This window comes from Oreochromis aureus, linkage group 10, assembly GCF_013358895.1.
Source record: "Oreochromis aureus strain Israel breed Guangdong linkage group 10, ZZ_aureus, whole genome shotgun sequence".
Classification (NCBI taxonomy): Eukaryota; Metazoa; Chordata; class Actinopteri; order Cichliformes; family Cichlidae; genus Oreochromis; species Oreochromis aureus.
The window spans coordinates 1,691,859-1,716,133 of record NC_052951.1 but is presented as its reverse complement, the minus strand read 5'-3'; the positions used below and the strand labels follow the sequence as shown (position 1 = coordinate 1,716,133).

General features: G+C 43.3%; 1 long non-coding RNA gene across 1 annotated transcript; it reads left to right on the top strand.

The window, feature by feature from the left end:
- Nucleotides 1–3,241: 3,241 nt before the first annotated feature.
- Nucleotides 3,242–14,029, top strand: LOC120442189. Its single transcript, XR_005614555.1, has 4 exons — nt 3,242–3,600; nt 7,152–7,254; nt 13,598–13,750; nt 13,880–14,029. It is a non-coding gene; the product is annotated as an uncharacterized LOC120442189 (long non-coding RNA).
- The last annotated feature ends 10,246 nt before the right edge of the window (nt 14,030–24,275 follow it).

Below are 24,275 nucleotides of genomic sequence, written 5' to 3'. Positions count from 1 at the left end.
CACTGGACATTGAGTCTCACATACGTCATCATTCTTCTGTCTGCTTTTGTACTTTGGTGCAGATGACTTAAGTGTTTTCCACTCAGGCTTTCTATAGTGGATGGAACCGCTATAATATCACCAATAATAACACAGAATTTCACTGTTGAGTCTGTTAAAAGGGGGTGAATGGTTGTGTAGTCTGCTCACATCTCTGGACATTTTCCACAACCCCGCTGATGAAACTGCTCCCACGATGGAGGAAATTCTACCTTCACCTTATCATAATGAGACCCACTTCCACTCAGCCTCCTGGGACACGATGGGTCACCTCTCAAGAGGATCGGGGATAATTGGGTAGTTTGAGGAATCCAGTGAGGATAGGACGCTCTGAAGGACTACACCCAGATTTAGCAGCTCGGCACACGCTATTGTGTGATCGCACTGGGAGAGAGAAGCTCGCTGTTTCTGATCTCATTTCTCGCTGCGCTCCTATCTGGGTTAGAGGAGGCTGTTATTGGAACAGCCACCTGTGGCACAAGGGGAAGGTGGACTATAATGGATAGCTGGGGCTTCCAATATGACAGCCGTGGTGCCAAGCGCGTTCGCTAATCTGGATCATTAGGACGAGGGCTGTGTATGACTAAAAGGAGATAATGGCTCTAATGCGATGGAGACGAGAGGAACTGACTGGCCTGTTGTGACCTGAACCTGTGTAAAATGAAAGGGCGTTTATTTATCGCTTCACCTGGACGAGAAACTGGTCACTAACACCCAAATTAGCCTGTCTGTATGAGATAATGTTCTAACCAGCTGTTTGGGGTAAAGACAAACACCTTATATACACAGCAGTGGTGGGTGGTGTGTAAATGGATGGATAAGACACAACAAGTCATTTCAGTTTAGTCATTTGTTATTATTAATCTACAGAAAGTCTTTGGTGCCTTCTTTCTCCCCCCACCCCCAACCGCCTGTGGCACATGGCCGCCCCTCCCTGGTTCTGCTGGAAGTTTCTTTCTGTTAAAAGGGAGTTTTTCCTTCCCACTGTCGCCAAAGTGCTTGCTCAAAGGTGGTCGTTTGATTGTTGGGTTTCTATCTGTTACTGTAGGCTCTTTACATTACAATATATAGCACCTTAAGGCAACTGTTGTTGGAGATTTAGCGCTATATAAATAAAACTGGATTGAATTAAACACATTTTTTTTTAAATTCAAGACTAGAAAATTTTTAAAAGTGACAGCCTGGATAAAATGTAAGGGTCACATCCCCATGTGGGATAGGTGGCTGTTCAAAGTTTTCTTTCAACTATGTTTTCATACCAGGCTCTTCCTCTAAATCTGATTCCTTCTGTATGAAAATAAGTTTGGCTACTTTTCTCAGATTTGAACAAATTCACAGTCACCATGAACTTTTTAATAATTCTAACTGATCACTTGTTTCACAGTATATTTTAAACTTACGTAGCTGAATGTTAGTTAGTACAAGAGCATCATTTTATCAGGAAGATTCACTTGTATTAAACACCTAACACTGTCCCCTGCAGGGGTTTTGTACCTCCAGTAGGATTGTCATTGCTTCTGCACAGTGCTCAGTGTGAAGGTCTTATCAGAGATTACTTTCACGTACATTCATGTCATAGAGCCTCACCATAACCACAACGATGAACATAACCGCTGGCCTTTGCCTGACCACGGCCTAAATCTAAAACCAAGATTTTCTAAAAATGTTATTACCCACACTTTGACTGCATAAACAGATTTATACTCCCAAAATAAACAAAAGTAAATAATTTGCATAAATGTGGTGAGTTTACTGTTTGAAATGTGTGCTTTCACGGGTTTTGTTTTAAAAAAAAGTGCCTATTCATCCTGCCTCACAAAAAGCAATGGGAATGTAATTTGAACCCAATACCACACTACCCAAACTGCAAAACAGAGAGTTCAAGCTTTTCTTAGAAGTACATGAATGCTGTATTCATACATATACATTGATTAGTGGATACTTGTGTATTCCAACAAATCGATGAATTATCAGAAACTTTTAATTATTAAAAATAAATAGAAGTGATGTCAGTTTGTAGAACCAACCATGTTTCCCCGCCATCTTGAATACAGTTGCCAATCGTGTATAATGTGTTTAGCTAGGGGTCGGGGATACATGGCACACCAAAGGTGAAGGAGAAGATACGGAGGTAAATTTTAATTCGTGCCTGCACCTTCAGCCTCAAGACATCAAGGATGCTTATGTTTTATCACCAAAGAAGTAAAAATACAAAGAAAGAGATAACATGACCAACATCTGGATAGCACGTCGTCATCTACCTCCTCACCTCAGGCCTCATCTCCTGGTCTGAAGTCATGGCTCCAACATGGAAATGTGAATAAACATGCTTTTTATTCCCCATATTGTTACTTACTGTCAGCACATTAGACATGCAGTCTCATTTCCTTCCTAGCTAACAACAGGCCAGCTAAACAACAACAACTGGTTATAAGCTAACATTATGCCAGCTAATGGTAGCCGTGGGTATCTTAAAAATCACCTTTTCCCATCAAGAACAGTTTGATTACATTGCCACATCATAAGAGAGTTTATTCACAAAGTGTCCAAGTCTAGGCCTAATAGCCAGTAGCAGCTAACAGCAGCTAACAGCAGCTAGCAGTGGCAAAAACAGCAGTGCTTACTAAAACGTAAAAGACATCCTCAATAACTTCCTTCGGTATCATTGTCAGTAAGTCAGAGGTAAGCTTCGCTGTGTTTTACACTAACTTCTTACACTCACACTGAACTCCTTTCATAACATTTTACAGCCTCCTCCAGAGTAAATGGAAGTGGACACAATGTTGCCAACTCCTCAGTAAGGGAAATCGCTATTGGTTGTCCTAAAAGTCGCTAAATGACGTCATCGCCTAATTTGCATAATTGGTCATGCTAATGTAATTGTAACCAATGTTGCTGGAGAGAGAAATAACATCGTGGAAGAGACATAAATTGAGTAAAAAACGTCCTAAATGCATTTAGAGTTTATTTAGAACTATAAATTAAATTTCTTTTAGCAATTATTGTTTTTTTAATGTCACAATTCCAACCCTGCTCCTTCACCCGGGCTTGGACCGGCAAAAGTGACCAAAATAGGCGCTCTGGTGGAGTTACTTTGTGTGTGTGTGTGTGTGTGTTTATAAGTAGTTTTAAACCTTGTGATCCACAAAACAGCATAAAAGAAGAACTGACTGCGTTACAGTCAGTGCGGGAGCAGCGGCTTCGCTCATGCGCGATTCATTTGCAGTTTGGACGCATAGGTGTGAACATCTCCTGCCCTGACAGCAGCTGGGGGAGGACTATCCTCCACCCGTGAGCGCTTTGGAACAGGCGAGGTGCCCACGGCAGCACCCGCTGCTTGTTGAGAGTAAAAACGATACGCGCTTTCACGTCAAAAAGTCGTCATAAATAAGTCTCCACACCAGAAAAAGTCGCCAGATTTGTCGCTAGTCGCTTTTTAGAAAAAAAGTCGCTAAGTTGGCAACACTGAGTGGACACGTATTGGCAGCTGAGATAAACAGCAGACGCATAGCCTACCTTCTACCCTACAGCAGCCTCCAATGATGCACTTAAATTGGGACGGTAAGAAACCAAATTGACTCCAATCTGCAATCTACTGACATCTAGTGGTGAGATTTTACACACTGTAATTTTAACATTTGATATTTTGGAAGATACACTTATTTGTTTTCTTGTTAATTCTTAGCATACATAGCAAGCGGTAGCTGCCGTCCAATGCTGCACATTCCACTGACCACTTTTTTAAGAAACATTGGTTCTCTCCCCCAGTTTAAATCCCAACTCAAAACTCATCTGTTCAAATCTGCATATTCACTGTGAATCCACTGTTTGTTAATTTTATCTTGTGCTTTGTTTTATTGTTCTTATTTTTATTGTTTTACTATGTGTCTTCCTATTGTAAAGTGTCCTTGGGTGACTTGAAAGGCGCTTATAAATAAAATTTATTATTATTATTATTATTATTATTATTTTAACTGACTGATTTACATTTATAGAGTATTTTATTTCTTAAATCTTTGCAAGAACAGAACCAGGGAAACTAGGTTACTATAGGTTCTGGTCAGGAGTGGCCTAGTGTCTTATCTGGGAAACCAGAAAAGAGTCCAAGTTATACTTTACCTGGCACATGGATGCATTAAGAGCCATTCTGTTCAGCACATCATTAAACTCAAACCTCAGCTTCTTTCAAGCTGCCTCCCTGTTTCCAGCTTCTATGCTAAGCTAGCTTACTGCTCTGAGATAAAAATGGCACGAGTCTTGTCATGTAGGCTAAGTCTTAGGAAAACAGCTTACTATATTTCCCAAAATATCAGACTTAGGCGTATGAGAGACCAGGCCATGCCTTTATAATACATATCTTTACAGCCAAGCCAGTGTTGCTTGGCCAGCTTTAAACTCCTACAGTGTGTTCTGCAGCTACAGGCATAAACATGCTTTCCGGAGAAATCTGTAACTCTCGAAGCTCCAGTGGGCCATTGCCGGCTTTGCTCTTTGTTTTCCAAACAAATGCCAGTCAGATTTGAGTTTGTGTCTTACTCTTCGTATTTTCTGGTGGGAAACATTTCAAGGCTTGTAACAGGTGCTGCAAAGATCAAGCCATAGATATCGGGATACAGTGCCGTTAGCTGTGCAGTCGTTCTTCTTCACTGCTCATCTGTGACACAAGACGCCTCTAGTTGTAACGCTATTTTCTTGTAGGAGGCTTTTCAGCTACTAAGAGATGACTGAGAGCTTGTAGAGAATCATAAAGCCTGCATTCGTCCCCACTGTATGTTTCCAGCACAGCTGGTTGCCCACGCCAGGTGAATCTACCAACATGACGGCATGCCTGGAGGACAGCGGCTGCTCTTCCTCCTCTCGTCTCTGCTACTTTTTTCTTTAGTCTTTTCTCTGTACCGTATCTCCGTATTGTCTCCTTCCTTTCTCTTCTCATCCTTTCATCCTCTTCCCTTTCAAGTTTGGCTAGTAACATTAGTAAGTCAAGCAAAAATCTTCATCTTATTATTATGCTGTAGCTTTGTTGTTGGAGCGAGCTACAGTAAGCGTCCACATCTCGAGTTATTTACAGACCAAAGGATCTTATTAAGTTAAAAACCTGAGTAGAAAAAAAGTACAGTTTATGTGAAAGAGATGCTGTGTATCATATCACACATACAATCATGTGAAAAACAATGTTTTCCCTCTGCAGTCCTGCATGCAAATCATTTTCTGTATGACTCTGTCGGTCTGTCACGTCATTGTGGAGGAATTTTGGCCCACTCGTCTTTACAATATTCAAATACAACTATTGCAGTACACGAGATTGAGGCAAAATATATTTATAAGATTACTGCGTTGATGAAATGAAGTGTGTCTATTGGTCAGCTACTTCGTTTATTGTAGTAACAAACTATTTACTATTTACAGAGGATAATAAAAATGTATCTAGTCCTCGACAAATTTCAAATCATGTAAGTACAGATTCAGATGGACAACAGCGTGACATTTATTTAACAAAAATGAAGCTCAAATGCAGAATCTCTGTGTGAAAACTGAAATGCAGACCATGATTCAGTAGCGAGTAGAACCACCCAAATTTAAAACGTTATCAGTCTCACACGTCATCACTGAGGGCCCGCCCTTCTGTAATTGTACTGTTGTGAACTTTAACATTGAACATGCTAACTGAGGCCTGTAGATTCGTAGATGTACAGTAACGCTTTGATTATTTGGGTGAATTTCCTCGGACATCAAGCGTTAACACACAGCTGACCAGCAAACTGTGAAGACGCCTGCTTTACAGAGATGTTCACACTTACTGATAATCAGTTAATCAGTGCGTTTGATTAGCAGGACCTGGCTGCTACTTACCCTCTGAACTCCTACAGAATCAGTAAGCGTATCCGAGTCCTGTGGAAACCCTTTCTATTTACCACATCATGTTAATGAGCTTTGTGATCATATTTACTGTATATGTAAATAGATGTTATTTGTTTATGGTGTGATATTTGTTAAAAGGCGCCTTTAATGGACAAGCTAGCAATGTCATTTCAGCAGTTATACTACTTAGTGTGTTGAATAATAATAATAATATCAGAAGGTACATATGGGGAACCTTCCAAATACCTCTTCCAGTCCATACCGTACTGTCACGGTCCCGGGTCGGTGCCCCAGTGTTTTGTATTATTATGGATCCTTGGGTTTCATCGTGGTTTGTGACTACCAGGGTTTGGGTTTGTGTTGTACTTCTAGATCTCTGGTTCTTCTGGGTTTGTGATTTCTACTTCTTAGGTTCAGTTACTGAGTTCAGTGTCACTCGGTGTTCCCTCTGTTCAGTATCAAATCCGTGTCTCTGTGCCTGTCCTGGTCTCACGTCTCTTGTCTATGTCCTAAGCTCGTGCTTGAGTCCGTGTCGGTGTGTGCGTGTTGTATTTCCTGTTTTATTTTGATAGTCTGCGTCCTACGTCAGTGTATCTAGTCCTGCCTCCCTCGTCTCGTTATGTTTGATTTGCCCCAGCTGTGTTTCTTCCTGTTCCCCATCCTCTCGTCATCCTACCTGTGTATTTTAGGCCTCAGTCTTCCCTTGCTTGTTGTTTAACCTGCACTCTGTTCATGCTGTGTTTTCTCTCCTCGTGTTCCTGACCCTCGCTCTCAGTCCTGGTTTGTTTCCACGAGGTTCTTAGTTTTAGGTTCCAGTGCTCAGTTTAGTGTTTTAGTTTCACGTTTAGGATTCTGGTTCGTTTTGTGATGTTTATTTCTTATGTAGAGTTTTCCCAGCAATAAAGCTGCACCTTAAGTTTAACTTCCTGTTTCTGAGTCCTGTGTTTGGGTTCTTCCACGACACATACATAACAACTTTTACTATGTATTCACACAGAAGCTGCACAGATGTGCTCTGTGTACTTTGATAAATCCAGAACAGATGTTTTTGAGTAAATATTCTGTTAGAGGTCTGCCTCCTGCAGAGGCAAAGCTTGTTCAGGCTCAGGGGAGCATCCACCGTGCCCACAAACCCACACTCTGAGGTTTACTGAAGTAGCAGATATGATGAAGAGAGGAAGGGATGGTGGGTAACTAACCACATGTACTGCAATGTGCTCCACTGCCTGATTCTTTATTTCTTATTTTTTTAGCAGGGGGATGCCTGCACGACGACCTGTGACATACTGAGAGCTGGGAAGTGGACAAAGATGGATGGATGGACTGGGGAGGAGCGTGTCATGCATTGTCACTATGGTAGGAAGACCAGGTTTTGGTCCATTCTATGTATCTTTGTTTCCAGTAGAATTACAATCCACTGATCTAATTAGGCTAATTTTCTTCAGGGACATTGCATCAGACTCTTAAGAGTGTTATTTTCTAGATGAAATGCAGCACGTGTGAATGACAAATGTGTCTCCCTCTGCTTGCATCAAACTATTTTAGCTCTGAGGCCTTTAGTTTAAATGTAAACTGTCAGACGTGTGTGCAGGAACATGCACACATACAAAGATCCAGTTTGTACATATTTTTGCTGTTCTCTTCGATGTGGAGCTTTACTAAATGCAAGCTCCAACTTGTGCCTCACTTGTTCCACATCCACTTGCCCCAGATTCAGGTCACACTTTGATGCACAGCAATGTGCTGCAGTGGTCTACTTGTAACTCCATCATTAACTCGCGGCACAATGTGATGTTCTTAAAGGTGCACTGTACTAGAACTCATTCTGGCTCAGGGTGGATGGTCCAGTGGAGTCACAGCCATGAAAGATGATATTTTAATTCCGTCATTTTTATTAAGCCCTCCTGGCCCAGGATCATTTCTCAGCAAATGACCTTGACAGACAATGAAGCCTCAGCATAAAAGAGTGGGAGCTGGTTAATAGTTAATGGCCATTTCCATTATTACTTGAAGCTGAAACGGCAGCAGAGCCTGTGTGCGTACATGACCTGCCAGCTTTTGTGTGTGCATGCTTATAAATACAAAAATTAGTTCTTGCTGGAAATAAGGCCAAAGGAAAAGTATTAAAATATTACTGTTGTCACAGCTGAAGATTGTTGGAAATTTCATTGTCAGCAGGAATGACTGGAAAACAAATCACTGAAAAGCTGAAAGGAAAACAGCACCGCACTGTTGTTTCTTTGGGATTTCCCTTTTCCTAATTGTCACTTTTCCTGAAGTGTGTATGTCTGTGTGACAGCGGAGTGATGGAGCACTCATACTGCAGAAAAGAGGCTTTCTGGCTGTGCGTCAGATGCAGCTGCCTTGTCACTGCATTTAAGATTCAGGTGTCTCAACCACCTGTATGAGGGCTCATACATAAACTTAAAAAAAAAGATTTCCATTACACGAGCTGTAATGGATTCCAGGAATGAGCCCAGACAGGGAACTTCCTTTCAACACATCTCTGAAATGAACTTGCTTCTAACATATCTTCCAAGTTATCTGTTCCTGTTAGGCATACGGGATCGCTACTGCATCAAACCGGCTTCCATCGCTTTTTACTGAACGCTAATCTGAGAAATTTATGTCTGATTGTAAAGGTGGCCTACTGCCAAGAAAGCTGGCTTCTAAGACAACTTCACATCAATAGCTTTGCCTCATCTGACGACTAATCATGTAACAAAACCACTGCACTTGCTCATTACCATCTAAATTAGAGTTTAAAATGGTGTCATACTTTTCTGTATAAGACCCTTCTTATCTAATCTTCAACTGCCAACAGAAGATAAACACAGTAGTGTGACAGAGTGTACAGTTATTTTGTAACCTTGGTTCTCTGAATGAGAGGCTCTCTCTCCACTCTGTTACAGATCCCATATGTATGTGAAATGACCCCTCTTGGTCCTGACGCGTGGATACGTCTTTAAGACACTCCAGCTAGCCCAGCCCACAGTTTGCATATAAAACAGCTGTGCAGATGTGAAACCGGTCATGGTTTGATGGTTTGATTGAAATGTGTCTCCAAGCAGGCTGAGGCTGGAGAGATGGTCTCTCATGCAAAGACCCCCCCCCCCCCCCGAGGAGACAGTGTAATACAAACAAACTATTTACAAATATAGATATACACCCGGCGGACCCAAAGTCAAGGGGTGTAAGGCATCACCCAAGACTGGCCTCAGCGAGTCCTGCAAGACACAAATACCTGGTCCTCCTGGCTCAACTGACTGGGACAGGTGGAATTCAGACAAGGCCTTTGGCAGGAACACAGGGTTGGGTCAGAGGACCATCCCTTTCCCGTCCGGCAACCACCTGCAGCAATTGCTTTGGACCCACAGAGCATGGAGATGTTATAGTCAGCAAAAAGGCTGTTTTTCCAGTCCTCCAGCTTCTCAAAGGAGGGCGCTGAAGTGCGCTGTGGTCCAGGTGCCCCGGCCTACAAATTGTAAGTTGCTGGGCGCCCCTCAGAAACAGGGAGATTAAAGAGGAGTTGCTGAGTGCTGAGTAACGGCCTTGATCACTGCCACCGTGCCACGCAGGGTCCCTGCAGCCTTACCTGACTCCAGCTGGGACTGCAGGAACTGCAGGATGGCGTCCACTGTAGCCTTATGGAAGTCAGTCCCCAGCGAAAGGAGTAGGCAGCCCTGGTTGATGGCGCAGGAGACTCCTGCAACATTCGCACAACTGAGCCAGGCAGCAGGGAGCTTCTCCCTCATAGGGGCCAGGCCATCAAGCCGGAAACCTGTGAGGAAAAGTTGGAACAGAGAACCGCTTGCCTGGAATGGGAGGTCCCTCCAAAACAGGAGTTCCTAGCCCCCCATCCGGTTGACATAGGCTGCTGCGACTGTGCTGTCTGTCCTGATGATGACATGATACCCATGCCATCGAGGCAGAACCTGCCAGAGTGCCAGGACGACAGCTTGCAGCTCCAGTACATTTATGTGCCGGGATGCCCAGAGGGCAGTCCAATGGCCATTGACCCTACAGCCCTCATGGAATGCACCCCGACCGGAGGGCTGCCTGTGAAGACTAACTGATGGTGAGTCACTAGACCCACCACTTGGCCCTGCTCCAGGTTGGATGAGTCCCTCCACCAACAGAGAGCTTGGTGGAGCCCTCGAGAGACTACCACTGTCCACCACCTACCACTGTGGTACCGGCGCGGGCACAGACCCAGGCTCAGCAGGCATCGTTGGACTGGTCTCATGTGCAGGAGCACCAATGGGACCACCTCCACAGAGTTCTCAGACAGAGCAATATCCAGAACCCTGGATACCCTGCCTAACACATTGAAAAATTGATTCTGGTCCGACTGTGTCCCCAGGGAACTAGCCGGAGGCTGGCCACAGGTCCCTCAGACGAGAGGACAGAAAAAGCGTCTGCAAATCACACAGTTATGATACATTGGGGCTGCCATACTCACACTCACTTATGGTGTGAATGGGATGCTTGATGTTATGTGTTGTAACTGGGAAGTCTGAGAGTGCTAGGCTTGCTTAGCCCAGAGAAGCTAACATGTTAGCTTCAGCCAGGTCCCGCTGGCTGCGTAAACCCACGAGACCTTGGGCAATATGCCGTATGGCAAGCCAGGTCTGCAAGCTGGAGAACTTTCACTCGCTGGCCGACACGTCAAACACAGCGAGGTCTAACTTTCACATAAACCCATGACACTGCAAGCAGTGCTGTCGGACCCTGGGCGAGTGCCAAGTGTGCAACCTGTGAGACAAGGTACCAGGAACTAGTGTCACTGCAGCTTCCTTTTTTGGATTGGGGATAACAGGGACAGGCTACCCACCACACCACAAAGGTAAACGGATAAACGGATAAACCACACACTGTACCACACAGGGTGCACACACAAAACCTAGTGACGATCAAACAATCACCAGTTTCAAAGGAGTTTGCAAAGAAAAGCGTCTGGACTTCTTTAAGTTGCTTGAAGACGTTTCACCTCTCATCCGAGAAGCTTCTTCAGCTTCTTCTCCATCTTTGAACAGAGGCGGTGGTTTACGACACCAACTGTCTGCCATCTATAATCCAGTTTTGAGTTCCCTCCCCAGACGCCTTAACGCCCACTCACATCCTGGGCCATCTGACCTCAGGAATTCACATGACAAGGTGGGGCCAGGTTTCACAGTGAGCTCACCCGAAACCCTGGCTGATTAGGTCCCACACCCGCTTTCACACCTTGGCGCATGTGATTAGAGGATCACCAGGGGGTCCTTTGTCCCTCCTTGGGGGGATACTCCCACTGGGTTTAAATCTGGGACTCTCGGCCATTTGACCTTAGAACTGAAGAAGCTTCTCGGATGAGAGGTGAAACGTCTTCAAGCAACTTAAAGAAGTCCAGAGGCTTTTCTTTGCAAACTCCTTTGACTACGATGACCTGGATGACTGAGAACCGTCACAGACAATCACCAGTTTCACATCTCAACAGTTATTTTGTGCTGTGGCCGGGCTAGCTGGAGTTTCATAAAGAAGTATCCACACACCATGATCAAGAGCGGTCGTTTCCCATACAGGTGGAGTATGTATGTTGATATTCTTGACATGGTAGAGAACAACAGAGATGGAATTTTATATGTTTGACTATGAAGAATACACAGCACAGCTCTCACTGGTGATTAGGTAATTAGCTGCTGGATTTGCGACATGCTAAGTACTGCACTCTAAATGAAAGCATACCATTTGTTTTACCTTCTTAGGTAACAGCCATAATGCACACTCTTACAGTGTGTGTGCAGCACAGAAACCAGCCTCAGTTTATTATCTCAGGCTGGTTTGCATCCAGTGTCCGTCCTTGCTTGCCAGCATTTGTTAGGCAAATTCTGTGCATGCTTCAGGTTGACCAGCCTTTACCTAACATCCTACAGACTGCAGTCTGTGACACGGGCCACAGCTGTAAATAGCTATATCCCTTTTTCCAATGAGGTCATAAAAAGGTATTTTTATCCTCATTTAAAAAATGGGCTCTACATCATAATACGCCTTAAAGTGGTAGCATCACCCACCAAAACAACGCTTCTTTCAAGGAACATGTTGAGTAAGACTGTAAGAATAAATACTACTAAAATCAAACTCCACAAACAGTTTTTGTTAATGGAACTTAACTTTAGATTCGATTTTTCTTTCACTTCACAGAGTTTGGCCTCGCAATGTTGTCCGTTAAAGTACCAGAAAATGGGAAGAGGCAGTAAAAGTATAATAGTGATGTACTGTTGTAAAATCTACCCATAAAAGAGGATTTTCTGAGAATTAAGGGACCTTAAACAGGATAAGCAGCGTTTCTCAAAATGAGTAACCTCATCATGTGTAATATCAGCCTAAGATGCCTTTAGAAGCTTTGTTTCCTGCCATCAGGACAGAGAAAACTTCCAGTGAGTAGTTTTGCCTAAGTCTATTCAGCTTTGCTGGCTGCTTTACCTAAAACAAATAAAGAAGAAGAACTTGAACCTTGTCTTCTTTCTTCCTGTGGAGAAAAAGGTGTTTGATGTCTTTGGCAGTAGAATAATCTGAGTACTGAGTAAGTTTTGGTGATCTGGTGCATTTGCCTGTTTGTCCTGTGTGGCGTTGTACTGCACTTTACTGTACGGCTTTGCATATAGGCCATGTAGACAAGTCGCCTTGTGCTGCATGTTTCTGGGAGGAGAGCTGTATAATCAGGACAGTGTTTTATTTAAAGGCTGTAACGTGGGCAGCCGCAATTCTCCGGGGCTTCGATGCTTCATAGCACAGCTCTCATAGAGGTGATCAGACCTCCTACTAACTTTTAACACCTCAGCCCTTTTCTACCCCAACTTTGAATCTGACGCAGTCTGGAAGATGGACATCGCTGCCTTTTCGAGAGCTTCCTGATTTCTTTGAAGTGATGGGATGGAGCCTGGCAGGGAGAGGGATAATGTAAGCAAAAGAAGAGGGCAAGCCAGGCATAGGTTTGCATACCAGTCCATTCGTCACGTGTTAATAATGTGCGAGCTTTTTATTCCCCTGTGAGTGAGCGTGACCCTTTCAGTGGGTTAGGGTAGAAACAACAACAGAAAGCATTTTAACGTTGGGATCAAAAGTCAGATATAAATGACAAACACATGGTGTTTTTCCAAATGAGCACAAATTGCAGTGAGCGAATCCGACACATGGTATCAGCAAATGTGCTTTCAGATTGAAAAACAAAAATCATATTTTGAGGTGTTTAAAGTGTCCCAGTAAAGACAGAGCGCACATGCAGCTCCTCGGCCCGTGAGCCAGATTTGTTAAGGTGTTTGCAAAGCTTCTGGTTTTGCAGCATCATGCGTCCACAGAGCGCTTTTCTCTAACCTGATTACACAAAGTTTGCTGCCTTGTTCTTCTCCGTCAAGTCAATAAAGGTTTATACACAAGCACAGAGGAAGCTCAGCAAGAGTTGATGAAAAAGTACTCGTGACATTTTATCTTTGTAACAGTGTATGTGCAGGATGAAGCTGTTCACTCAGGACTCCTCTAATCAGATCCATTACGTCTTCCCGGAGCGACTTCCCAAAATCACCACAAAAAACCCAGTTCTAACCAGTCCGTCTTTTCATTGTTCATCAATAAACCAGATCAGGATTCTCACACAAGTGGCTTTTCTTCTAACTACATATGTTTGTCTGCGTGCACCAAGTGTCACTTTACTTTTTCTCAGTATCAGATCCTCAAAAACTTTGGTTCCCTCAGCAAACGCAGCAGGAAATGCTCTCAAAATGTGACTGTGCTCGGATGGCTGAGCTGCTCTGTGCAGCCCAGAATGATGTGTGTGCAGTTTGACACCAGCGGGCTTCTGTCGCTGCTAAAGGCGGTAAGTTTCTCTGTGCTTACACATTTAACACCATAACCAGTTTGACAGCCAGTCATGGTCAAGTGTTCAATTTGAAACCTCCCATTCTCCATACGTACTCACCCCTTTGTACACTCTGCTCTTCTTCAGCTTCCCTTCTGTCTGTTCCACCTGCTCGCCCGACTACCATTGGACTCGGAGCCTTTAGTTGTTCTGAACATTTTATCATGTTTAATATATTTTTTGCTGCTATTGCTCGTGTTTTTTGTAAGGTGACCTTGAGGGTCTGAAAGGCGCCTATAAATAAAATGTATTATTATTATTATTATTATTATTATTATTATTATTATTATTATTATTATTATTATTCCTGTAAGTGGTTCATCTGTAATTTTAGGGAATAAAAAAAACACAAATATATGTTGTATTTGTATTTATTCACACTCTTTATGTATTTCAAACAAGCTTTGAGTACACGAGGTGTTCAAGCTACAGAACTGCAAATATCATCTAGAAGAAGGACACGGCTGAGAACTACAGCTGGAGCACATCTGCCTGGCCTTTGTCACACAGACAGCAGGAGTCTTTGAGGCTCAGCAGACCATCATACACCAACAATACTGTTATAGAGCGATCACTGTAGCAGCAACAAACACACTCGACAAACTAAAGTTGACACCATTGAATGCTCGGGCTTAATTTGTTCCCTCAGTTATATAAACTATAGTGGACTGCATAACTATCAAGCCGTGTGTAAATCGAGTTATGATATCTTCAGTATCTCATTGACAGCATGTTCACAGGGGAGGCGGTGGAGCAGGACGTCTACTGTTGGGTGGTTTGATCCCTGGCTGTGCTAATCTGCACGCCGGAGTATCCTTGGGGAAGATGCTGAAGTTCATCAGAGTGTGAATGTTAGACAGGAAGCACTTAAATGTAAAGGAAAAAAATGTTTCTTTTACTTTACTTTGCTGCTTATTCTTATGCCAAGTGTATATTTCTGATGAGACCTCAGGGAGCAGCTTACTTTGACTTGTACCAGTGAAGGTTTTTTGTATTGACTACCTTATATTTTGTGTATAAAACCTTAAATCACAGGTGTCCAACTCCAGGCTCGAGGGCCGGTGTCCCTGCAGGTTTTAGATGTGTCCTTGGTCCAACACAGCTGATTCAAATGGCTAAATGACCTCCTCAACATGTCCTGAAGTTCTCCAGAGGCCTGGTAATGAACTAATCATGTGATTCAGGTGTGTTGAACCAGGGTGAGATCTAAAACCTGCAGGACACCGGCCCTCGAGGCCTGGAGTTCGAGACCCCTGCCTTAAATTGTCTCAAAACTATGGCTGCTATAGAAATACAGAAGAGATAAAAGTACAAATGTTGTGGGGTAACTGTGAGCTTTTAGAGGAGATGCCTTTAATCAGAGTTGAGTCGGTAAATATGAGATAGGGGAGCTTATGAAGCAAGATGCAAAAGTAGCTTAAGAAGAACTCATCATCTGGAGAACGAAGTCACTAAAATGTCGGGACTAATAACTTGAGAGTGTCTTCAGATTCGATGGAAACCTACTGAGTTTACATATGTGTCGGTGTGTGTGACAGAACGAGAGAGATGGTGAAACGGGAGAGGAGCTGTAAAACTGACGCCCCCCCTCCTCCTCCTCTGAGTCCGGAGCTTGGGCAGCTCCAACTCAGCTCACAGCTTGTTAAGCTGGACTGTCGGCTCATCTTTTCCCACCCACAGACAAGATGTAGCCTCTCTCTGTTCTGGTAGTTTGTGTGTTTGTGTGTGAATGCGTGCAGTGTGAGTATCCTCACGCCGCTCGCCTGGGTGCTTCTGGGCATGCCTTGTTCCTTTTCTCACATTGCATTTGTGAGTTTCTTTACATAACCAGCAACTGCAAATTCCTCCTCTTCCAGATTTTCTGTGAAGTATTCTTACATCTCAGCGTTGTGTCATGAATGCTATTTATGTCTGATAACAGTAAAATAAATAAACAGCAACTCTCCCAGACTGCCTCCTCCAGGGAGTGCAACGGTGAGTGAGAGAGTGCTCAGTGCATGTGTGCTGTTTATTTAAACAGTCTTCCTGTAGAAGGAAAAGTCATGGGAAGAGCTCAGCACTTTAAATACAAACATTAGCATTATGCTGGCTTTCCAACAGGGGGAGAGTGATGGATAGAGAGAGAAATGAAGTGAGGTGTCAGGCAGATTGCATGGGATCGCCCGACCACGGAGGCTATAAAAAGAATGAAATTTGCCAGAGGACCAGCTCTCCCTGAGGTATCAACATCCGCCGGCCTAATCTCTGACCTCCATCACTATCACTCCCCGGTCTTTCCCTCTCCTTCGTCTGCCCGTACCTGCGGCAGCAGGGACGTGATGTCAGCTCGAGTCCTCAGCGTAGACAAACCTTCCAACGATATTGTGACGTGACAAATTATCAAGGTTAATTATCTCTCTGAGTCTGACAGCGTGACAGCTCATTAAGGCGCTACAAGGCCCCTATCTTCTTTTTTTTCTTTCAGCTGGCGTTGTGACGTCTCTGATGGGGGGGGCATCCTTGAGATGACGAGCTGAGCGTGAGCAGACAGGCAAGGTCAAGAAGCGAAGCTGGTGCAAACTCGCATTCATGACTGAGCATGCACCAGCGTGGCGAGGGAGAAAGGTTTTTCCTGAAGGCCCGTCAGCACAAAACAAGGTGAAAAAATGACAGTAAAAGCACCTGAAACGGCGCTGTTTTCTCCTTTTGGAGCGGATAGTGGTGCCATAAAATAACGACTCCTTGATTTCGATCTAAAATATTCTGGCAAAGTGTGCGTAAAGTTAATGTCCTTGTCATTTTGAATGGAGTGACTCCAGAGAGATGTGCGCCAGAGAGCACAAAGTGATGAAAAGTGTCTTTCCACAGAATTACAAGCTAAGAAAAGTGATGCGAGGAGACGCTCAATATGAAAGAAATACATCTGCGAGAGTCAACCGTTTATTTCTGTGCACAAAAGCAGAGGGAGTATAATCTTTAATAATCATCAGTTTGGCCTTTTTAGTCTTCTTTACCTTCTAGCTTGCACTTCATTATGAACATTCACACCGAGCTGCACATTTCTCCCAGATTTATAATGTCCGGTAACGCCGTTTCTTTCTTTCCCCCTGACGTCTCTTTTTATGAAGAACTGCTCGGTCCACGGCAGTTTTTTCCCTGAGTGCGTTAGACTGGTCGGTGCTTTCCACAGTGAAGCTATTTTCATCTGTGAGAGCTGAACCCCAGCAGCAGCTTTCTGACAGCAGCTTGGACGCACCTGAAGTCTCGCTCCTACCCTTCCTGTTATTCTTTCCTGTGCTGTACAGCTCTGTAGGTACAAGTGACACTGTGGGGAAAAGTCACTGCTGAGGGATGATGAAAAGACATCTGCTGCATGGTGTGGGCACTTTTTTGTGTAAACCAGCAGTTTTGTATTTTTCTTTTGTTGCTCTTTTTGTAGTGGAGCATTTTGAGGCTGAAGCTTAAAAATGAATATATACCTGTCTGTTTTTGTTAAATAAAAATTGAGCAAACGGTGTCACTGGTGTTGGTAAATCCACAGAAAATGTCTTTTGTTTCTTTTCCAAACTTCCTCCAGTCTCAATTCAACTGTCTGAGCCCCAGTTTGTTCTCTTTTTACTGCGTCTGTACCTCTTACTCTCTGTCAGCACACTTCAGGAAGATGAAGATGTGACCAGCAAATGAAGATGTGCAACACTTTAGCTGATAGAGAAGGTCCAGTTATTACTCCCAGGACTTGGTAGAGCTTAAAGTAAATAATGGATTTAAATTCACAAGATGGTCAGAAACACATTGTTGAAGCAAACATTGAACTTATTTATATCTTCTAAGACCATCTTACCAGTATACCAGATGACCTGTAGTTAAGGATTATTTTTTTGTAATGGTATAATATCTAAATTTCTGGGTTGCCCCAAAAGTGGGAATTTGTCTGTTTTTGCTACATGGCACATAACTTGTGTCTCACTGCCCAGAACAATAACAAAGAAATACATTAAAAGACAAAATTCAGGGTAAATTTGAAAATACTGGCTCCTGCGTCATAACTACATGCATGTAGTACACTTGGAAAAAAGAAATGTGAAAGGATTTTGCGACATTACAATGAAAGCATAAAAGGACAACAGACAGTCGGTGTATTTCTCGTTTAAAACGGACAATAACTCCACAGCCATAACTCAGATTAGAAACTGGTTCCACTGGAGAGCGGCATGATAGCTGAAGGTCTAAATGGTTTACTGTCTACTTGTGTGCCTTTTTAATGATGTGCCTTCCTCTTGTTTGGTATTTATTTCTCTTGTCTTATTATTTTTATTTCCTGCACAGCCGATGTGGAGCACTCACAATTTCTTTGTACATATACAATAACAATAAAGTGCTATTCTATTCAACTCAGTTTAATTTATATAGTGGCCCCCTATGAGCAAGCATTTGGCAACAGTGGGAAGGAAAAAGTCCATTTTCACAGGAAGAAAGCTCCGGCAGAACCAGGCTCAGGGAGGGTCGGCCACGACTGATGGGTGTGATGGGAGGGAGACTGGACAGAAGAGTTTAACAATCACTAATGATTAAATGCAAAGTGGTGTATAAACAATGAAGAAGAAACACCCAGTGCATCATGGGAATCCCCGGCAGCCTACGTCTATTGCAGCATAACTAAGGGAGGATTCAGGGTCACCTGGTCCAGCCCTAACTATATGCTTTAGCAAAAAGGAAAGTTTGAAGCCTAATCTTGAAAGTAGAGATAGTGTCTGTCTCCAGAATCCAAACTGGAAGCTGGTTCCACAGAAGAGGGGCCTGAAAACTGAAGGCTCTGCCTCCCATTCTACTTTTAAATACTCTAGGAACAACAAGTAGGCCTGCAGTGTGAGAGCGAAGTGCTCTAATAGGGTGATATGGTACTACAAGGTCATTAAGATAAGATGGGGCCTGATTATTTAAGACCTTGTATGTGATTCTGGATTTGATAAAGAGAAGCTAATATCAGACAAACCTGCTCTCTCGTCCCTGTTGATGCTTTCACTGCAGGCAGTTTGTAGAAAAATCTGATAATACTAAATTACATAACTGCATGAACCAGTTTCTCAGTGTCACTCTGAGACAGGATGTTTCTAGAGATGTTGCACAAATTAAAGAAAGCCATCCTACATATTTGTTTAATATGCAGACTGAAGAGACTGTGTTTTCCTTCTTTCACCCCAACCGGTCGCAGCAGATGGCCCCGCCCCTCCCTGAGCCTGGTTCTGCCGGAGGTTTCTTCCTGTTAAAAGGGAGTTTTTCCTTCCCACTGTTGCCAAAGTGCTTGCTCATAGGGGTCATATGATTGTTGGGTTTTCTCTGTATTTATTATTGTGCGATCTACTGTACAATATAAAGCGCCTTGAGGCGACTTTTGTTGTGATTTGGCGCTATATAAATAAAATTGAATTGAATTGAATTGAAAGAACACAGAAGTCAAAAACACCTCCAACAGTGTTATCAGAAGCCAAGGTAATGCCAGTATCTGGTTAGACACCATATTTCTAAGACTTCAGGGCTGAGTACAGTAACCTCAGTTTGATCTGAATTTATAGGCAAACATTTAGAGATCATTAAGGTCTTTATGTCATTCTTGAAGTTTAACTAACTGGTGTTTCATCTGGCTTCATGCGTAGATAACGCTGGGTATCATCTGCATAGCAATGGAAGTTTAAGCTATTCATTTGAATGATGCTGCCTAAGGGAAGCATTTGTAATGTAAACAGAATTGGTCCTAGCACTGAACCCTGTGGAACTCCATTAATAACCTTTATGTGTGAAGAGGACTCTCCATTGAACACCAAATCTTTACGTTATGACTGGATCATTTAGGGCTTTGAATGCTTTGAAAGTTACAAAAGGTCAATGGACAGAAGCTAATGTGAAGGAATATGAGTGAGCATTGAACTTTTTATCTTAAAGTGTGAACAATGTTATAAATACAGTTACGCTGTTTTAAATAATAAAAAAAATCATTATTATACAACTTTTTTTACACTTCTTCACTTCTTTCGGTCAACTTAAACAAATGAGCTGCTGCAATTCTGAAGTTTCCAGGATATAATTAAATGTTCCATCCTCTAAAGGTGCACAGTACGTTATATTTTCAGATGATCAGTGGGTCAAACTGACAGGAGAAACTCTTCTTACAACACTGCACAGAATGTAATCAGACCCGGGGGAACTCAGTCATGAAATGTTTTTGGTAAGAAACCTTTCCCACAATGGCGCTGCGCTTTCTGCCCTGCTCTGACAGGCAGTCAGGACTCAAAGAGAGGAAGTGTGTAGCTCTCTCAGTTCGTTTGAATAAGGTCACACATTTATTCTAAAAGAGGAAGTGTTGATATTCAAACTGAAGAGTTACTATCCTCACCCATCTGTTCCATCTGACAGTGTTTGTCATGTTAGTCCCAAAAGCCTGAGTCATCTTTGAGTATAAACTAAACAACACCTCTGTACTTTAACCAGGGAGGGAAGTTACTTCATGAAGGGCTGTGCACTCTGCTGGCAGAGCGTCTGTTATTAAGCTGCCATTGCTCTGATTTGCTTTCTTACACTCCAGATGATGAACACAAGGCTAGCTGGCAGAGAGTAGCCATCTGTCGCTCATTAAAAACCTGCAGAAGGAGGGGAGAGACAGGTCACCACTGGACACAGCATTCAGACATTATACAGCACACACACACACACACACACACACACACACACACACACACACACACACACACACACACACACACACACATTGTGAAAGAAAAATCTCCTTTGGGATACTGGATCTGCCATGAGATCAGAGACTAATCAGAGTTGCATCCTTGTTAGGAAGCTTAAACTGTGCATATGAAGACGTGTGTCTGGAGACCGCGGGCCTTACGGGACCAAGTGCATCTTGTAGAGTTCACAGAGTTTATCTGCACCTTTAAGAAAGCACCTATAATTGTAATTTTGCAGCATTCATGCAAACCTTACCCTGTGTGCACTGCTCAGATCAGAGGAACACTTTTTATTCACATTAAACTTCTGGGTTATTGATCTGATCAGTTAAGTAGCAGAGGGCATTGTTGATCAGTTTGATAAAATTAACAACAGTTTCAGCAGAGGGGCAACAATGAAACAACCTGTAAACAGGAATGATGTTACAGGTGGAGGCTGCCGACATGTTTCTCTCTCCTCATCTTTTGGCTGGAGTCGGTGTCACTGCTGCTAGCATGAGCTGAAGGCTGCACAGGTAGTCCAACTCCTCCGATGCCTCATGTGGTGAGTATGCAGGCAGGTCCTGGAGGATGAATGAATTGATACAACTGAACAACAACAGAACAGCTCTGGGCCATTATGAAGCCTCCCGGTTGCACCTTGGGCCGTCCAGAAACCCTGATGCCCTGCTCCAGATCCCACAGGACACCATCTGTCATCTCATTAGGAGCCCCGACATTCTCAGGTATGTATACAAACATAAGAGGACCATTTTGAGTTGCTGCAATTAAATTTCAGCAAAATGGACCAGCCTCTCGCATCATTTTTTCACTTTGATTTCTGGGCTGTCTTTGAGTTCAGCCCTCTGTAAGTTGATCATTTCCATCGAACAATACGGCGTCCTTTCATTCCTACACACACATTAGCCAGTATATATGTCTACATATGTCTATATCTGTCTATCAGACATCAAACATGATTTTTCTTGTGTTTTGTAAGTAAGTGTTCTGAGCAGTGTACAAAAACTTTTCCCCTTTAAGATTAAAAGGATGAGACATCTGCCCAAATCAGTCTAGAGGCACATCTTGGTAACACCTCTGTGCATTTGTTTAGCAGTTATTTTTGATGCACCTATCGCAATAAGGGGCTCGAAAAGCCCCTTATTGCGATAGGTGCTCCCCACACGTTCCTCCAATGGTCAAACACACATAAAATCTACACACACCAGTAAAATCAGACTTTTTTAAATGTAGTTCAGCTCGCTATACCCACCGTGCAACTGCAAAGCTGCACAACATTATTTCTGTTATTCCCTGTTTTACTGTAATAAGTAGTGGAGATGTGACTGCCACCACGGGCTCTTTACATTACAGAAACAGAATGACTGGCTTGCTTTAAAGGTTTTGGGAAGCTTGGGTGAATACGCTTCAGTTTGTGATCCCGATCCTCAGCATAGCTGTGGACTATGATGCAGTTACAGCTGGCAGATTTAAGAACTATGCCACTTACAGCCACACCATCCTGAGCATGCTCGATCTAGTCTGATCTCGGATGCTAAGCAGGGTTGGGCCTCGTTAAATGGACAAACACTGTTGTCCATCCAAGCTCGTATAATCGTCAGGCTATCACTGTTGCTGTGTTTGGTGCTCTATAAATAAAACTGAATTGAGCGTGTGTGAGAGAGTTTCCTGTAGCTAGATTATCGGTAGGATTTGTTTTTATTTTCTTTTATTTTTTAATCAGTGCAGCAGTGAGAGGTGTGTGTGGGACACGTTCTCTGTCCGTGCACCACGACAGAGACCGAGTGCGTGGTGCCGTCTCCTGATGGTAACATAGTGACTGACAGCGAAGAAGCATCACTCTGCATCAGCCTCGTGTCCTCTTTTACGTTGAAGCTGGTTTTCCCTTCTGTCTTGTTTTGGCAGCACCTCCTGCTTTACTTCCTTCTTTTTAAGCTATTTTTTCCTGCCTGCCTGCCTCTACATCCTACATTTGGTTCTTCTGTCCACCCCACACAAGCATTAACTGCAATTGTTTCCCTGTCTGAAAGCCAAACTGTGAATGACAGTTTCTGTTCTCAGAACCATTCTTTTTCAATAAAACTCAGAGGACACACATTTATAGAGAGTGGCACATCCAGCGAGAAAACAAACCAGCCTAAATTCTGTTTAACCACCTTGTGAAAATGTTGTCAGCGGCCATCAGCGCGCTCCTTGGCTGAGATCTTACATTACTGCTTTCTTTATCACCTGCTCCGTCCCTCCCACCATCCAGCCCACCATCTATTTCCCAGGTCACTGATGGGTAATTGGAGCTTTCTGACAGGAAGTGACACTCTGTGTTGTTTCTTCGCTCTGTCATGTTGTGAAGAAGCATGTTCGTTTATAATTTGCATTAAAGCCCTTAGAGGAACCTGGCGCCTGATGCTGCTGCTGCTGGTGGGCAGTGTCAGAGTGCAGCTGATCTTCAAGAAGCACATACAGTTAAGCCCATAATTATTCATACCCCTGCCAAATTTTGACTTAAAGTTACTTTTATTCAACTAGCAAGTTATTTTGTGACTGGAAATGACACAGGCGTCTCACAAAAGATAATAAGATGATGTACAAGACGCATCATTGTGGAAAAAAAATATTTCACAGCTTTTATTTACATTTGAGCAAAAAGTATCATGTCCAGAATTATTCATACCCTTCACAAACTGTCACAGTCTGTGGGAAAATCCAAAGTTCCATACCATTCCAAATAGTCAAAGCTGTTCTAAAGCATCCTAATTACCCTGATTAATTGGGAATAGCTGTTTTAATCAACTCAACAGGTGAAAAACAGCAGCTCTCTGCAGGTGGTCTGTGGACAGTCATGGCTAAGACAAAGGAACTCAGTGAGGACCTGCAGCTGTGCATTGTGGCTGCTCACAAGTGAGGAAAGGGCTACAAGGCCATATCCAAATGTTTTCAAGTTCCAGTGGCTACAGTGCAAAGTATAATTAAAAAATACAAGATGTTCCGCACTGTGGAAAATCTCAGAGGACGTTGTCGGAGGCCAAAAGTGAAACCTGTGTTGGTCAGGAGGATAGTGAGAGAGGTGAAAAAGAATCCAAGGATCACCACCAAGGCCATTCTGGTGAATCTGGGCTCTGCTGGTGGCAATGTCTCAAGGCAGACAGTCCAACGGACACTGTTGGGTTCCACGGATGCAGACCAAGGAAAACGCCACTTCTCCAGATAAGGCACGCAAAAGCTCGTTTGGCCTTTGCAAATGCTCATCTGGACAAAGAAGAAGGTTTCTGGTCTTCAGTGTTATGGTCAGATGAAACAAAAATTGAATTATTTGGTCACAATGATGTTGCCTTCATTTGGCATAAAAATGGAGAAGCCTTCAACCCAAAGAACACCATCCCCACTGTCAAACATGGTGGTGGGAACCTAATGCTTTGGGGGTGTTTTTCAGCCAATGGACCAGGGAACCTAATCACAGTAAACAGCACCATGAAAAAAGAGCAATACATGAAGATTCTCAACATCAGGCAGTCTGCAGAAAAACTTGGCCTTGGGAACCAGTGGACATTTTAGCACGACAATGACCCAAAACATACAGCAAACGTGGTGAAGAAATGGTTAGCAGACAACAACATTAACGTTTTGCAGTGGCCTAGCCAGAGTCCTGACTTGAATCAATTGAGAATCTGTGGAGGGAGCTAAAGATCAGGGTGATGGCAAGAAGACCCTCAACCTGAAAGATTTGGAGCTCATTGCTAAAGATGAATGGGCAAAAATGCCTGTGGAGACATGCA